We start from the raw sequence: 18,546 nt of genomic DNA on the forward strand, positions 1-18,546 counted from the left end.
TCCTTTTTTTTAAGTGATTTATATATAGTCGAAACATTTCACAATTGAATAGTGTCATTAAAATGACTGAGTTTTTCCTTTTAGAGCAATTAACAAATGGCTCATTATTTCAATTTTACAAAATAAACAAGATTCTTTTTTCTTAAAACTACAATTACAATCTTAAATCAACTTAACTAAAATCTATCGGCCCTAAACTAACCTATACTATGTATAACTAAGCCCTACCACACACAGTTTCCTAAACCTAAAAATTACAGAATACTGAAGAGCCTGTTGAAGCGTGAACGTTGTGTGCTGGTTCCAGGGTTCCTGAAAGAAATGAGAAAACCTTCATGAAGTATCTGTCATGTAATAATCATATAAATATAATATGAAACGATTCATTTTACATTAAATACCTTTGCAAATGAAACTTTAAGAGTTAAATGACTTAATTACAATATTTACAGTAATCTGCTCATTAAATCAGCAGCTTTGTTTTCTGACCCTTTTATTGAGATCATGCGAAACTTAAAACATTGTAGGCACAAAATCTGTCTTACAATTCGCTCGTTTATTTTCAAGGCGGATATTTATCCGACTCTGACGTTTCTTTGGTGCACAATCGTTTCAAAACAGACTTCACAACGTTGCAACGCTTGAGCAACCAGTTACATAATTTCGCAGGATAGTACCGAGAACTGGTCAGTCGCTTGACTGGCAACAAATTAGATGCTTCAAACATCAGATCCGAAACGACTCGAGTACCTAAGTTACACATATTGACTGAGGGAATATCGACTCTGTTACAAACATGAGCCTCCACCACATTTTTCCGAGATATTACACATGACCTACAGAAATTTGCAACATATTCTGACATCCCAGGCCAGAAGAACTGCGCCTTGGTCTTAGACAGTGTATCATTGATACCTAAATGTCCATTTAGTAATGACTCATGCGCAACTTGCATTATCTCTTCTCTTCGAGACTGGGGAGCTACAAGGAATTTAGGACCTATACCTCGATCATTTCCATCCTTTTTCTGTCGGAACAGAAGCTCACGTTCACACAAATACTTGTACTGTGAATTGTTAAGCATATCGATTCTCTGCCATAGAGGGCCTAGCGTTACCTCATCTTTTTGTTCTGTCAAAAACTCATTGGATACTTAACTAAAGGGTCAACCAAAGTCAAGCCTTTAATGGGCTTAGAGTCTCTCAATTTTTGCAAACGAGTCTGAACCGCCTGCAATTCAACATCAACTTCCTCCGAAATCACGCCTTCAGCGTCAGACTTCAAGTCACTTGAACACTCCCTATCTATTCCTTCCTTCTGTTCTACCACACCAACGACCTCAACATCATTCTTCGGGACCCAATGTAAATTGGGGTCACTCGCTTTACGAGCCCCTTTTACATTACCAATAACTAGATCATACAAACAATCGGGCAGACACACAGCCACAATCTCTCCTTCGAAATACGGCGAATCTACAACTATCTTAGCCAATGGAAAACGCCTGATTGTAGTATCTATTAATCTGACTGCTCGACATCGACCTAAAAACTGATCTTCCCTAACTAATGCCTGTTTCACTACACAGGTAGTGCAACCTGTATCACGCAACACTGATACGGGAACATTCCCAGGCATCAACCTCCCAGACACGACAGGCAAATCATCGACCATTGAATCGATATCATCATAAGCCATTCCAACCTTTTCAACGACTTCGTCTTCACCACTGAAATCATCGACCACAGACTCGACAGACACACAACAAGCCGTCATGTCTACAACTTCAGAATCTATTTCATTTACCTGAGGACTCCCCTCACCAATGTCTGACTTAGGGCCTGCTCCCCCTACAAACATCATACCCTGAGCCGCCCCTTACAAAAAATTCCTGTAGTACTCTGTGATATGTACTGCAGGAAGTATCGCAGGAAAGTACTGCAGGAATTACGTGCACGTAATTTGGGACGGTACTACAGAAATGTACAACAGGAGTACAACAGGTCCGTGTCCTGTGATACTTCCTGTGGTAATAACCGCATAAGTATGGCAGGAAGTATGACAGGACACGATCACCACAACCGCTACAACCGCTACAACCACTACCACACTACTATTAGTACTACAGGACAGTATCACAGGATAGTATCACAGGATAGTATCACATGATAGTATGACAGGACAGTATGACAGGATAGTATGACAGGACAGTATGACAGGACAGTACTACAGGAATACCGCAGACCAGTATCACAGGGAAGTACTACAGAACAGTATCGCAGGACAGTACTACAGGAGTACCGCAGGCTTCTGGTACTGTGTCCTGTAGTACTGTCCTGTGATACTGGACTGGTATTCCTGTAGTACTGTCCTGTGATACTGGTCTGGTATTCCTGTAGTACTGTCCTGTGATACTGGTCTGGTATTCCTGTAGTACTGTCCTGTGATACTGGTCTGGTATTCCTGTAGTACTGTCCTGTGATACTGGTCTGGTATTCCTGTAGTACTGTCCTGTGATACTATCCTGTGGTGATAAATAGTATCACAGGACAGTATGACAGGACAGTACTTTAGGAATTCCGCAGACCAGTATCACAGGAAAGTACTACAGAACAGTACTACAGGACAGTACTGCAGGAATACCAAGAGACCTTACCGCAGGACAATTCCTGCAGTACTGTCCTGTGGTATTCCTGTGATACTGATCTTTGATATCTTCTGTGGCATTATTGGTCTCATCCTGCAGCCTTCTTGTGATACTTTACTGTGGTAATCCTGCAGGGGTATTCTTGTTGATTTCCTGTGACAATCCTATGGTATTGTCCTGTAGTAGTCTGTGCGATTTTCTCACGACACCGTCCTGCACTGGTTTGTTAGGCGTAGTAGTTTGTAAGAATTTCCTGTGATCCAGCACAACAACTTTGACATCTTGACTAATGAAAAGAGGCGTGAAAAAACCCACAAATTTGCAAAGACGTTAAAAGCATATTCACATACCTTTATTATGTATGAGCTGTATTATGCACAGTATAGAACAGGGGTTCTCAATAGGTGGCGCGCGCGCCACTTGTGGCGCACCGAGCCTTGCGGAGTGGCGCTTGGGAGCCGGTATAAAAATAAAGGAAAAATAAGGGAGAAAAAATGTATCTACCAGTAACCTGGCAATAAGGTTTTGGTGATCATTTTAATACAAAGAGAAAACAAAAACTCTTTACTTGACACTTAATTGCTAATTGATTTCCTCAAATTTTGTCCAATTTAGCACTCGATAACTCCTATTATGGAGGATCGATGGTGTTCTCCTTTTTATTTATTCTACGCTGTACAAAGTTTTTGTGCCGCACAAGTGATTTGAAAACCCCGTTTGTAGGATTTCTATTTCAACGGCGAGAAATTTTGCATTTCCAGAGTATACGTTTTGGTTAAGAGTTAAACATCAAATGATATGATATTCAAAGAACATCCTGATCATAAAAGATTATGAATTTGGGACATAACAAGCAGAAACTTTGTTTCTGAAGCCGATTAAAATCCGATGTTGTAAAAGTGAAATAAATGTATGCTCAGATGCATTGTCTGCCGTGATTGCCTGCATGCACTCTTGCTTAACATGAACTGAATGAATGATACTGCACGTGAGTTATAGAGAGAGAGGGGCAGTTGGGGCGTTAGTGCAGTGCAACGCCTAATTTTCAGCCCTTGCGAAATCGGAGAACGTAGTTTCAACCACTGGCGTACAGATGGGGGTGGCGATTGGGGGCCCAAGTGTTTCATGGCCAAGAAAAAAAAGGAGAAAGGGAAAGAAAAGGAAAGGGAAAGAGTGGAATATTGTATTATTTTCTTAATATTATGTCAAAATATAGATATTTGTATTGCAAAGTTCAATATTTTTGCTTCAGCTGCCATATCTAGCCCCCTCATTTTTTTTTTACTCATTACGCCACTTGCTTCAGCCAATATATCTGGGGCAGAACAGTCTGAACTAGTGGTATCATTGGTATGTTGTGAAAAAGTCACTGGTCATTTTTCTTTTAATATTGATATTGTGTAGTTTGTTGGCATTTGTATTTCTTCTGTTGATATTAATTAGAGCCCCTCTGGGCAATTTAAAAGGCCTCATATTCCAAAACGTCTGGGGGCTCTGCCCCCTCGACCCCCACCAGGGGCCTCTGAACCCCCTCCGCTGATACATTGCTGGTTTGCGCAATGGACAGTGGAGCATTACAGATTCTCAACATGAAATGTGGCGCTTCAAAAAAAGTAATTGAGAATGGCTGGTATAGAACATCTTTGATATCATAAATGACTGCTAGAATAATGCAGTAACATTTCATCTTTAGGATAAGACATGTACAAAGATTTATATCCATGAACATTGAGATGCCACATGAACTACTTTCACTATTCATACAGTGCTGCCATTTTGAGATCACATAAAGAAAGCTAGATTCGACCCAGAATCCTTCCCTCTAACACAACAATAAGCGATTATTATTAATACCTTGGTCACATTCCTTGACCGGTTGCCTTACGGCGAGACAAAATCAGCAGTTTTAGGTATTCCTGTACAAACCACCCACGTGTAGCTGGTAGTAGCTGGTACAAGGATGATTAAGACTGTTAATTTTGACTCGACGTAAGGCCACGAGCCGGCGAATGTAACCAAGGCTTAACCAGTATTATGGTTGCAAAAAAAACTGTAATAGCTGAGCAATTGCATTTTCCCCTTCTTGTCAACACCCGATTGGCTTAATACTAAAAGCAGAACATCCTTTACTCAACCATGTTATGAAACAATGGATAACCACTTCTGCATGTACAGATAATGCATGGTGCACATACAGTAAGGGATGAAATTATGATGTGTTGATCACCAGTATAAACTTAAAGTACATGAACGTAATCATAATCACTTCATTTTGCTCAGAATTCACTTAAGTCCATAAATACTGAAAGATATTTTTGAATGAATTTCACATGATTTAGAACGTTCACCATAGGTTAGAAAAAATATGAACATAAGATTACTTTGCCAAAACGTAGATCAAATCTATTGAGACATTAACCTTTTTGACATTGAATAGGCATATCATTTTACACAGTCTTCTTGTCTAAGAATTGCTCCAACTACGTATTGAAGGGTTATATATGAATGTAAGCATGAGCCCATCATAAACACGAAATTGCGGCATGTAATTTGATTTGCTACATGTCATAATTGATAACTAAATGACGTTCAATACTTGATGTTGCTACATAAAATAATTAAGGTCATGTGGCAATGTGAATTCATACCTACTCGAGTCATTTAGTAATTTCAATTAGTATATGACCTAATTAATTATGACATATAGCTCAAAATTGACTTGAATAATTATGACCAATTTGATTGACCTCAATTATTTGAAGTAGCAACATCAATTATTTAACATAAGCACTCTCAATCGAGGTGGAGTAACTCTTCTTTAGGTCATGTTACTATTCGAATTGGAACATGTCATTGTTTAGGTCATGCAGCAATTCAAATTACTTGCTCAAGTAAACAATTACAATTGTAATATCACGCAAAATGAATTAGCTGTACATGACATAATTCTGTTCTTTGATGGGCTTATGCTTCCATATATTAAGTAAATGGCTTTAATTCTTAATGATTATCCAAAAATTCATATACATAAAATAAACCAATATGAAGAGCATCATATCCAAAGTGATCACCAGTTCACCCAATGTTACAGTACAAAAATAAAAAGCTGATTTTCTTATGTACTTTCACACATCTTATACATGTGCACTGTATATCACTTGACCCTGGCAGACAATAGAATTGACAAGCAGTGAGTCCTACATGTACATGTAGCTGCCTGGTTTGCATACTTTAATGTTATATGAATTTCAATCATGGCCATGTGCTGTTTATACACTAAATGGAGGGATCTTGTCATAATGTTATGTCAATTAAAAACTGAATAAAATCCCAATTATCCTGAATAGCTAGACTAGCCCCCTTGCAATGGACATTGTAATCTTGTTTTCTTTTACCTTTCATTATTTTTGAAAATTTTCATACAACTAGGGCTGGGACTAAAACCCGGGTACCCGAGTAGAAAAATCAATACCCGATACCCGAAAATTGCTCACCAGTATAATGTACATGTATTTGATTTGTATTGCGTAGTGTAAGACATGATTGTAACTCATTACAAAAGTACACAAGCCTCATTTTGAATTTCACCAATTACCCTCTAAATATCCATAAATATACAAGTTTTCAAGTGATGATGATGTGACCGAGATCGTTCAATCATCGCCATGTTTCTTTTGCAGCGCAGTGACGTCATCCAGCCACTGCGACGCAAACCAATTTATGAATGAAAATATAGTAAGCATGCGCATTGCAAGCCTCAGCCCCACGCAGTATTACGTCAAAACAAGTCTGCAATACTCTGTCACCTCATACCAAAATCGACCTACGAAGCACCAGCCAATCACGTTCTTGTTACCATTTTTAGTTCATCATAAACCGAAAATGGGAACACGATCGTGATTGGCTGGCGCATTTGACGCTCCGAAACCCGGAAATCAATTGACTTTGTTCACGTAGCGATACAAACTCACGAACACGATGTAATATCGATGCTACTTCGTAAGATTTTGACGGAAAAGCAAGAATAAAAATTTGCTTACCTGTGCAGTATCGGTGAGAAAACCTTTTATAATTCATATGATATATAGGAAAGTGGAATTCTAGGTCGATTTTGGTACGAGGTGACAGAGTATTGAAACTTGTTTCGATGGAATACTGCGTGGGGCACGGGAGGCTTGCAATGCGCATGCTTACTATATTTTCATTCATAAATTGGCTTGCATCGCATTGGCTTGATGACGTCACCTATGGGGTTTTTCCACCAGTCATATTTCAAGTGACATGATTTTCAGGTACCCACCCGAAAATTACCACGGGTACCCGAAGAGAAAAAACCCGAAAGTCCCAGGCCTACATACAACTCTTTGTTTTTTTTTATACTTTATCAAAGCTTTTATGATTATAAATGTAATTAAATAATTTGACTTGATAAATGTATATTACTGGTATACTAATTGTGAATTTTTAGCAAGAAACAGTATTTGTGTTGGATTAATACATAAAAATGTTGCGAAATTTCGGAACAGCGTACCCAGGCATCACAAATTTGGTCTCAAAAGATGTGCAAGACTTGAAAGTAAAAAGGCAGCTAACAGCCTCCCAGTTATTAACCCTTAGTTAAATTGGACCAATTTGACCCCCCCCCCCTTCCAAAAATTTTGCGACCATGCTGTCGCACAATTTTTTTAAAACATGCCTCTTTCTAGTCTTGTGCATCTTTTGAGACCAATCTTGTGTCACCCGGTACGTGGTTCTGTAATAACGTGACATTATGTAAGTACATGTCATACCAAAAATTGCTCAAAAACGTGATTTTGTGTACAAAGTCAATGCAATAGAGGAAAAAGTATGATATTGTATTCTAATTACGCATAAATTAGTATTATCACTTACTAACAATTTGCGTGAAATAATTTACAATTTAATTTTGTAAATTATGCCCTAGACAACCCATGTGCCAATGTTAGACGCGATTGTGCGGTCAAGATCTCAAGGAAGGGGGGGGCCCTGGAAACCCCCCCTCCCCCCTTCCCCGGCCATATCAACTCCCAAAATACCCTGGCTTTAGTTGACTTTCTGGCTCCTCTTGAGTAGTCACCATTCATTGGACAGCTTGTTTTTATCCAAGTCTGTATAGCACGAGGCAGCTTAATCTGTAGAAAAAAAAACACATACCATTACGATAACATGAACAACATAAAAATACAAGAAATAAAGTGTTTTGCCCCCATCTAGATCTCTTTTCACAAGTACACATCTATCGGATAATGAGGTCCTTGCGGCTATCTCTCTTAGCATATTCTTGCTTATAAAAGCAAACTAAGCCGAAGAGTGACAAACAATTTATAATGCAAACAAATTGTCATAAGCACATATTGAAACTCTTTAATAAAACAATGAAGAATAAATCTACATCTTCTAACAAGGATTACACTGTATGCCACTGCATGAATACAATCTGCTTAATTTTGTAATTATAATATCTACTGAAGTGAATGCCTATATAATCACCTTTTATGAACTCCAACCGTGTCTTGTACAAGAACATGGCCTTTTCTGTGTACACCTGTAGTATCTTTCCCACATAATGCTGGACTTGCTGCTCGATCATCCAGAGATCCCTCTTTGAATCTTTAATGAAATGAAATGAATTTGAGTGACATAGTAAAATTTTATTTGCAGGTTAATACAAATACATGATGTAATAAAAATACATGATAAAACTTCTTCATTTCCATATTTCAGTGTTACAATTCAGGTGCAAAGAGTCATATTCTTTAATAATATTCAACATAAAATCAATGAAAACTAGTGCTGTTGTCGATAGGCCTCATATCGACATTGATGTCGACATACGAAGGATTTTCAAAATTCCGACATGTCGACATGCACGCACCCACATCGACATGTAAACATAAAATAAAAAGGGGTCTAGCCTACAATCACGAGTGTAAAGATTAGCTGAAAAGTTAGAAGCATTTATCCACAGTAATTGGCGCGATTAAAAGGTTTATTCAGCTTAAAGAATATCTGCGAGCTGTGCGGCAGTAGAAATACGTCAGTGCAGGGCCGGCCTGCCCGATCGAGCCGCCCTCGATATCCCGTTATAGCGAGAGTAGCATTCACCGTACCCATCCACGGAAATATGTACCCATCGCGCGCTATTCACCGTGCTTGATAATACGTTGCTCCTCAATGCATTACTTTTCACATAAACGTGAGCAGCAGCGAACACGTGTTTTTGTCAAAGTTGTGACTGCCGCAATTGAGCGCTTACTTCATATCACGAAGTCACAGAAAACTTCCCTTCATTCGTTTGGAGATCGTTGCACGGATCGCCGCGGAAGTGATACTGAAATTATCGGTCGATTTTCATTACTTTTCATTGTCAAATTGAGGAGCTTGCGTTTGCAGCAATGATCACTGTTGTAATTGGTGATTCTCAAATTGGCTACGAGTGTTATTGAGCAATGCTTTCGAAACCGGATCCTGGTACAAAAACTTGATTCTCCAGAAAAAAAATGTGGATTAAATCGGTGATTTTGGAAGCTCAATTCTTGAACTGAGCCTGTATTATATAGATCTAGTGTGGGGATATCACTCGTGTCAAGGTGAATATATTTGATTGAGAGTGTTGTTCCACGATCGAATGCTTTTTTTTTATGTTAGGGAGCCCAGGCTAAATTACGGTCCCTTTTTCATGTCGACATTGTCGATGTCGGGATTAATTTTTAAGCGACATGTCGACATGGATTTTTGTTCCCGACAACAGCGCTAATGAAAACATTAAAAGTAGAGGAGCATTTTAACCTTACTCACAGTCTGTTATTGTCGCTAAAGTCTTTACAATAAGAAGATTGGGCACTTTGCCGACATCGCGTAATGCTTTGCATCGATTTACATGTATAATAGTCTTTGTGCCTAGTCTTTTCTATGTAGTGTCTTTAATATGTAGATAAAACATGCGTCCTTTAGCTAGTTAGACGAACAATTTTGGAAATTAAAGACGGATCCATATTTTATCAACCGGAAGAGAAATTAGTGCTTAAATGAAGCTATTTGAGGGATATTGATGATATTTAGGGTGAATTGACTTCACATCTTTTCGTAAGTTTGTCATGTTCATAGAAGGCCGGACTTGATTTTATAGAAACCTCTTTTAAATTTGTGGGATTGCCTACCTCGAGTGAAGTTTGTGCAGGCTCCACTCCACTTCACTATTGCTACACTACGCTCCACCTACCCAAACTTTGAGACCGTGAACTGGATCTGTCTTATTCCGAGTGACAAAAAGTGGGATCTTATGGGGGGGGATATCAAATTCATGCAACATCACGCTCTTTAAAAAAATTAAAACTAATATTCTTCCTGCACACAAAGTTTCAGTTCTTCTCCATGCCTCTATCCGTCTCAAAATTGATGATTTAGAGCCAACATGAAGTTTCTCACACGTATCAATATTCAATACATCGCATGCGTGTGAGGTCGGTCGGGTCAGACCAGGCCCGGTATCTCGCGAATATTGCATCCGCATGCAATGTTTTGAAATCGGCAGCGAATTATAAATATGTGTGAGGAACTTCATGTTGGCTCTAAATCACCAATTTTGAGACTGATAAAAGCATGGAACTAAATGAAACTTTGTGTAAAGTAAGAATATTAGTTTTAATTCTTTTTAAAAATCAAGATGTTGCATGAATTTTATATTCCCCACCCCCATAAAATCCCACCTCTGTCACTCAGAATATCAGATCGAGTTCATGGTCTCGAAGTTCGCGTCTGTAACGTTGGCGAAGAACAATAGAAAACAAGATGGCGGCGTAAACATCGGGCAAGTCTCTTCCGTCTAATCATGATATTTTTCGCATTTTTTGGAATGAATTTCTTCTTCAAAAATAACGACGAGAGCGTAGAAATGTTGGAAATTAAGTTTTATCCCATGTACATGATTTAGGTCTAACGTTAGGCTAGATCTTTTAGAAGGAAAGTAGAAATCTCGGGGCCGGGGGTGAAAGTTTCAAGTTTTGGCTTCCTCTGTGTGGGTATATGAGAAAGGATCCCTGGCTTCATATGAGAGTGACCTTACGAAGTTACGTTAGTAAATGATTTTCACTCTCTAGAAGCCGCCTGGCTAGGCCTACAGCCATTCCCGATCACGATATTTTGAAAAGTGGTGGATATATTGACTTCAAATGTGACTGAGTCTGAGAGACTTGTCATGACATTTGGGAACAAATATTGGTGATGAGGTATGCTGGTATTAATCGGCCGGTGCGAAACTGCATTAGCGCCCACCCCTGACCTGGCTACAATCATGACAATACAAACATCCTCACCGCCGCCATCAATATACTACTAACTTAGCCAGCCGTTGGCCGTCCCCGGCCGCGCACACCGCAGATCAGCCCCCACCCGATAAGCGATCGGGAACAACGGCAGTGCAGTGGCCGTACGGTAATGATTAAAAAGTCGAAGAAATTTAAGTGCATGCCGCGCCAAACTACGAAAAATGGATCTAACTTACTGTTTAGCCTGTTGTGTGAATGTCTTAAGAAGTCGTTGTCCGAATCTGATCCATATTCTGTTAGTTTTTGTTGAAATATTGACGGCCTTCTTCATCAAGCTTCGGGTTCAGCTGAGCAGTTACGAAGGTTTTTTTTCAAATGGCGGAACCGGAAACACGTATACGGGTACAGTCCGTGCGTTTGTAATTGTACGGGGAGCTCGGAGGGGGGGGGGGGGGGGTCTTACTTTTTACTTGGCAACCAGACAATTTGACTATTTTCGCCATCATTTATATATCATATTATTAACGTAAAGGAATTGAATAAAGTAAAATTCAAATATTTATTTCTTCTTCCTTTCTTTTTCTTTTCTATGTCTTTTAATTTTTTTCTTTCTCTTTATTCTTTTTTTTAATATAAGGATAGGATTTAAAAACATGTCTCACAATTTTACTGAAAATATGTTATATAGGCCTACTAGTATGCAAGTAGGATGACAAAGAAAGCAATGAGGAAAATCACAGCTCCAATCCTATGTATTTTTAATTTTATTTCTTTTCAAAAACACACATTTTATCCTTTCTTGCGATCGAAGGAAAGATCCCTTTATAAGGTTCAAGTAGTAAAAGAAAATAATCTTAGATCAAGTGCCGGCAGGGTATTTTGATAAGGGGTGGAGGAGCAAGACAAGCAAATATAAAGATACCATTTTGAAGCGAAACATAAGAAAAGATAATAACTTTGCCAACGAGGTAAAAAATAATATGATATCGGTTGTGACACTTTAAGGATGGAAAATAGTTTGAAAATATATAGATACAAACTTCATACAAATTAGAAAAAAAGAAGCAAAATAAACTGCCATCATATGTGAACAGAGATACAAGATTGTTCTTGCAATTAAAAAACATATTTACAAACTATATATAGCTTCGCATCATAAAAATAGATTGAAAATATCCAATTTTATTTGATTTAAAAAGAAATAGATATAAACCAGCCTGGCTAACATATTGCGAGGTGGCAAAGATATAAACCGGGGATATAAAGCAAAAAATAGGCCTTAAAATGGAAATTAAATATCCTATTTTTAGTTTATCCTATTCCACCTGTAAAAAATATTGTGAATAGGAGAACAAATATTGAAGTAATTTTATTTATAATAATATATTTGTAAGAAAATAGGTCCTTTTTACTAAAAAAAAATAAATAAAAAAATAGATGGGAAACTTGGAAAAATGTATTTTCTCGCAATAAAAACTTTAAGGGGCCAGAATCGCATTAAAACTTGGTTATGAAACGTGTAAAACAAAATCTTAGATAGCATTTTAACTGAGATTTATTTTTTAATCAACATTCAACGCTGAACTTTCTTATGTTAATTGTTTATCAATATTTTGTGAAAACAGATAGTGTGCACATCGTCATGAATATTCATTTGGTGGGCTGATGATGTGACATTCCCATTTTTCTTTTTTAATGTTAGATATGAAATTATGATTATCTATTTTTTCAATACATGTGTAAATAATGTGTCCCCATTGTAAAGTTGCTGCATTAAATAACTAATGCGGTTAATTAGTCGTCATTCCAATTATTTAAGTTCTTGGTAGAAATATGTTGAATAAATCTAATTTCATATATTGTACAAAAGAACATGGGATATGACATCATCAGCCCACCTAATGAATATTCATGAGACATGCCTAAATAAAACTGTTTCATGGGAATATTGCAAATCCTTAAAATTCAACTTAACTTCGTTATTTGTCATCCGATTTTGAATAAATTTTAAGCATTTTGTTTTGTGAATTTTACTCTATTTATTGATTATCTCTAGCGTTGACCTCCCCTTCAATTATTTTCTTGTATTGTTAGAAAGAGATGGATGAAGTAGAATAATACGTTCATGCTTATATTTTTATTCATTACAATATCTCTTTGAAATTCAACCCGGCTTCCTCACAACCATTAAGCTCTAAGAGTGTTAGGTGTGTCCTGTATATTTCAACACGTACCCTTTTAAATATAGTCATTTTTTTATTATTCATCCTGTTTTTTATGAAAAATAAGTGGCGAACAAACAAAACAAAAATGATAATTGAAATTTAAAAGAGCGCATGAAAAAGAAATAACCCTGAAAACGAACAATAGTCCTCAAAATATAAGTTGCCCATTTTGGGGTCAATAATTTTTCGCATTTTTCAGTTCGCGCTTTGCTCCTAGTTTTGATCTAGTACGTATACCCTTTCTCGTAGAAATAGAAGCTATCAAACTTAAAACCTCTGAGTCTCAGTAGGCATAACCCCCCCCCCCCTCGCTGATATAGACCTACACAATGGGACAGGGTGAATATAATTTTGAAATAGGGCCTATATGTCACAATCTAGCTATCACAAAATTAAATTTTCATATAAAAAATTGTACTTTTTAAAATGAATGGTGCCCTTTTAAGCCATATGGCCTTCTAAAAATATAAGACTCAATACGCTACTGACCTCTCCCGAAACTGAAAAAAAAGATAAATCCCTCACTGGAAATAAAAAAATTAGTCTGTGGTACAAACAGGGCTTCCATACAAGTACTGAAGGAAACTAATTTTTTCATGTACTGTACCACAGAAAATACACCAGTAGCGTCTGTGATACAGTTTCAGTCATATTTCTGGGGTGGCTGCATGAGAAGTACCGCAGGAAATTTTGAAAGTATAGCACTGGGGTTGCCATAGAATTTTAGAAGTGCCTATATTGAGTCCTGCAGGAAATTTCAAAATTTTCATTTACCACAGAAGTATCACAGGGTTTTCATAGAAGTGTCTTTAATAGGATCGAGTACTGCAGGAAATTTCAAAATGTTCATGTACCACAGAAGTATCACAGGGTTTCCATAGAAGTGCTTAGTAATAGGAGTACTGCAGGAAATTTAAAAAATGTTCATATACAACAGAAGTATCGCAGGGTTGTCATAGGAGTACTGCAGGATATTTTAGAATTTTCATGTACAACAGAAGTACGACATAACTATCACAGAGTGATATTGTATACAGTTATGTACAACAGAAGTATTACACAGGTACGACAGAGTACCATTAAGGTATTGCATGAAATTTTCATATTTTTATGTACCACAGAAGTAGAACTATCACAGAGTGATACCACAGGAGTCCTGTAGTAATTCCTTATACAGTTTTGTACAACAGAAGTATCACACAGGTACGACAGAGTACCATTAAGGTATTGCATGAAATTTTCATATTTTTATGTACCACAGAAGTATGACAGAACTATCACAGAGTGATACCACAGAAGTCCTGTTGTAATTCTATATACAGTTTTGTACAACAGCAGTATCACACAGGTACGACAGAGTACCATTAAGGTATTGCATGAAATTTTCATATTTTCCTGTACCACAGAAGTATGACAGAACTATCACAGAGTGATACCACAGAAGTCCTGTTGTAATTCTATATACAGTTTTGTACAACAGAAGTATCACACAGGTACGACAGAGTACCATTAAGGTATTGCAGGAAATTTTCATATTTTCCTGTACCACAGAAGTATGACAGAACTATCACAGAGTGATACCACAGAAGTCCTGTGGTAATTCTGAGGTACCGTCGTGTATGACAGAAGTATCACACAGGTACAACAGAGTACCACTAAAGTACTGCAGGAATTTTTTGTAAGGGGCCGCAGGCCGGGAAAACATGGGACACTCCCTCCTTATGTGATTAGGATTCCCACACATGTAGCACCCTCTCGTTTGAAAAGGCTTATTACCTTCATTCTTCCTTATTCTAGACTGAATTTCATTTGATTTCTGATTAGTCTTTCCAAATGGTTTTGACATAGGATTCTTACTACCCGACTTCGGATCTGATCGGAACCTTTCGGATTTCTGCACACTAGAGAACACGTGAGGCCCATGCGCACTAACATAAACTTCCGCACAATTAACGGCTTCATCAAAATTCATGCATTTTCGTTCCCTAATGAACCTAGCAACCTCTTTCGGACAATCAGTCAAAAATTGCTCTCGCAATATCAGATCCTCAAGAGCCCCTCTACTACTATCTATCTTAGCCGCCTCTACCCACTTATCAAAATGAGCCTTCATTCTAGTAGCAAACTGTTTGGGACGTTCAGAGTTTAACGGCCTACTTAATCTGAAATTTCGCCTATACCCTTCCTCAGTGAGATGATAGTATTGCATCAGCTCATCTTTTACCGCGGTATATTTCTGGCGATCATCTACATTCATCCTATTCACTACATCTAAAGCTTTCCCTGTTAGATTAGAGATTAGATATATTACCCATAAGTCATCAGAAACTTTTTGGCTTTTCATTAACATCTCAAATTTGGTTATGTAAGCATCGAACTTATCGTGGGCATCGTCAAAACGACCTACTTCAAGCTTTATCCCACCTAACTGAGGTACATTATTCACCTCTTCCTTACGCATATGCGCTAACTTCAGTTCATGCTCACGTTCCTTTTCTCGTTCACGCTCACCCAGGTAACAAGCCAACGTTGGCTCCACGTTGGAAACTTGAAAGTCGTTGGACGTTGGGAAAACTTGATGGATTAACGTTGAATCGACGTTGGAAACTAGTTTGATGGAAAGATGATGGACAATCAACAATGACACGACGTTGGCAACGTTGGAAACTTGTTAGTCGGAGAGTTGTTGGACAGTCGACAATGTCACAACGTTGGAAACACGTTTGATTGGATAGTTGTTGAACAGCCAGCAAAGGCACAACGTTGGCAACGTTGGAAACTAGTTCGCTGGAAAGTTGTTGAACAACCGACAATGGCACAACGTTGACAAAGTTGGAAACTAGTTTGTTGGAGATTTGTTGGACGGTCGACAATGGCACAACGTTGGAGACTAGTAAGTTGGAGAGTTGTTGGACAGTCGACAATGTCACAACGTTGGAGACACGTTTGATTGGATAGTTGTTGACAGCCAGCAAAGACACAACGTTGGCAACGTTGGAAACTAGTTCGCTGGAAAGTTGTTGAACAATCAACAATGACACGACGTTGGCAACGTTGGAAACTTGTTAGTTGGAGAGTTGTTGGACAGTCGACAATGGCACAACGATGGAAATTAGTAGGTTGGAGATTAGTTGGATAGTCAACGATGACACAAGGTTGGCAACGTTGGAAACTAGTTCGATGGAAAGTTGTTGAACAACCAGCTATGGCACAACGTTGTCAAAGCTAGAAACTAGTTCGATGGAGATTTGTTGGATAGTCGACGATGGCACAACGTTGGAAACTGGTAGATTGGAGATTAGTTAGATAGTATACAATGACACAACGTTGATAAAGCTGGAAACTAGTTAGATGGAAAGTTGTTGAACAACTGACACTGGCACAACGTTGGAAACTGGTAGATTGGAGATCAGTAGGATAGTCGACGATGACACAACGTTGGCAACGTTGGAAAGTTGTTGAACAACAGACAATGGCACAACATTGGAAACTAGTGTGTTGGAGATTTGTTGGACAGCCAACAACGTCACAACGTTGGAAACGCGTGTTTGATTGGATAGGTGTTGAACAGCCAACAAAGGCACAGCGTTGACTACGTCGGAAACTAGTTCGATGGAGAGTTGCTGAACAACCGACAAAGGAACAACGTTGGAAACTATTTTCTTGGAGATTTGTTGGACAGTCGACAATGGCACAACGTTGACAAAGTTGGAAACTAGTTTGATGGAGAGTTGTTGAACAACGGACAATGGCACAACGTGGACAGCGTAATTGGAATAGTTTATTGGACAGTTAACATTGACACAATGTTGGAAACTATAGTTTGTTGGATATTTGTTTGACAGTCAACATAATATCCCGGCATAATATACACAGTGTTGAGAACGTTAGAAACTGGTTCATTGGAGAATTGATAATTGATAAAGTTGGCGGAGTACAGCAAGTCTGCATATGCCGACTTAACCCAAGACAAGACAAGACTACTGGCATAATTTCCAATGGGGCCAAGGGGGGGGGGGGGGTCGATCAAGTAAGTTTGCTTGTCTATCCATGTCACCCTTGGTATCCCCCAGCAATAAGGGGAAAAGAAATCGAGAGAGAAGGAAAATAATGGGAAGGGAAAGAGGAACTAAAACTAAGTCTAAGGGGAAAACAAAAATAAAGATGGGGTAGAATAGAGAGGCTGCATGCACCTGGGGATGCAAATGTGTCGATTAATATAGAAAATAAAGAAGAAAAACAAGAAAAAAAATGTAGTTCAAGACCAGAATTTCCAGAAACGCCCTCGTCGATCCTTTGCAGCTGGCAAGGCCTTTCACAGTAAGTACGAGATATGTCATAGGCCTACCGTCACATAACTAGAAGAAATTGAAGAAGGAAATACAAGCATCAAATGTGCCTATTTAAAAATACCATACTATTCTGATGCGCAGAATTAGTCGCGACGTCGGACTCCTTCTGTCATGTCTGTGTAGTCTGCTTCCTTCAATTTTGAACTTGAAGAATCTGGCAGAATTTGGACTGGATAGTGGATATAGATAAGTAAATTCCAGAATATCTAGTGATCTGGAACAGTACTTATAAGCTGTATATTTAGGACCTACAATCTACAGTTGAATTTTCTTTGCACTTGCAGATAATCGGTAACTGCAACCATTGATCCCCTCCGAAAGATCACGGAGTCAGCTTCTGTGTGCGTACAGTCCGACGCTAGTATATTCGTGTACCGTAAGTAGTAGTAAAGTAGTACTTAACACCAGTCACTGCACAGTATAACATACTAACTAACCTCGTAATTAGCTTGTGTGAGTGACTAATACTAACCTCGCAATACGTGTGAGTGGGAACGAGTATGCGATACCAATGGCAAGGCAACAGTCATTGGATGATTTTCAAAATTCAAGTACAGTGTTGAAATCTGGTGTTGGTGTAACCAGGCACCAAGGCAAGGGTTCATTACATGCCGCCGCGCACAGAAAAATCAAGCCATAGAAGTCGTGTGTTGTGGACCCAAGAAGTGAGATCCCAGCACGTGCGACCCACTAGTAAGAAATCCACTGCCAAACGCGGTTCGTGGTGCGAGGTTAGTATACTAATACTAACCTGGCAATACGTGTGAGTGTAATTCACCATACCCACGGTAGTAGCGTGAAGTATGGTCTAAATAATTATCCGAATAAATAGTTAAAACAGAAATTAAGCACTTACCACGATTATATGGATGAAGGTCTAACGAGTGGCAGCTTCCTGACATCGAGGCACAGACTGGAACCTAAAAAACGAAAAGTTCTGTCGCGATAGCTCTCCTCTTTCAGAATTCAAAACAAAATGGCCGATTGAGACCGAGACTAATAGCACTAGTGCATTAGTATACATCTCTATGATA

At 38.5% G+C, this 18,546-nt stretch overlaps 1 long non-coding RNA gene across 1 annotated transcript; it reads right to left on the reverse strand.

The window, feature by feature from the left end:
* Positions 1-7,704: 7,704 nt before the first annotated feature.
* Positions 7,705-11,327, reverse strand: LOC135155934 (uncharacterized). Its single transcript, XR_010295078.1, has 3 exons — positions 11,172-11,327; positions 8,159-8,278; positions 7,705-7,800 (listed from the first exon to the last, which is right to left on the reverse strand). It is a non-coding gene; the product is annotated as an uncharacterized LOC135155934 (long non-coding RNA).
* Between the last annotated feature and the right edge of the window lie 7,219 nt (positions 11,328-18,546).

The sequence above is a fragment of the Lytechinus pictus genome, chromosome 11 (genome assembly GCF_037042905.1).
Source record: "Lytechinus pictus isolate F3 Inbred chromosome 11, Lp3.0, whole genome shotgun sequence".
NCBI lineage: Eukaryota > Metazoa > Echinodermata > Echinoidea > Temnopleuroida > Toxopneustidae > Lytechinus > Lytechinus pictus.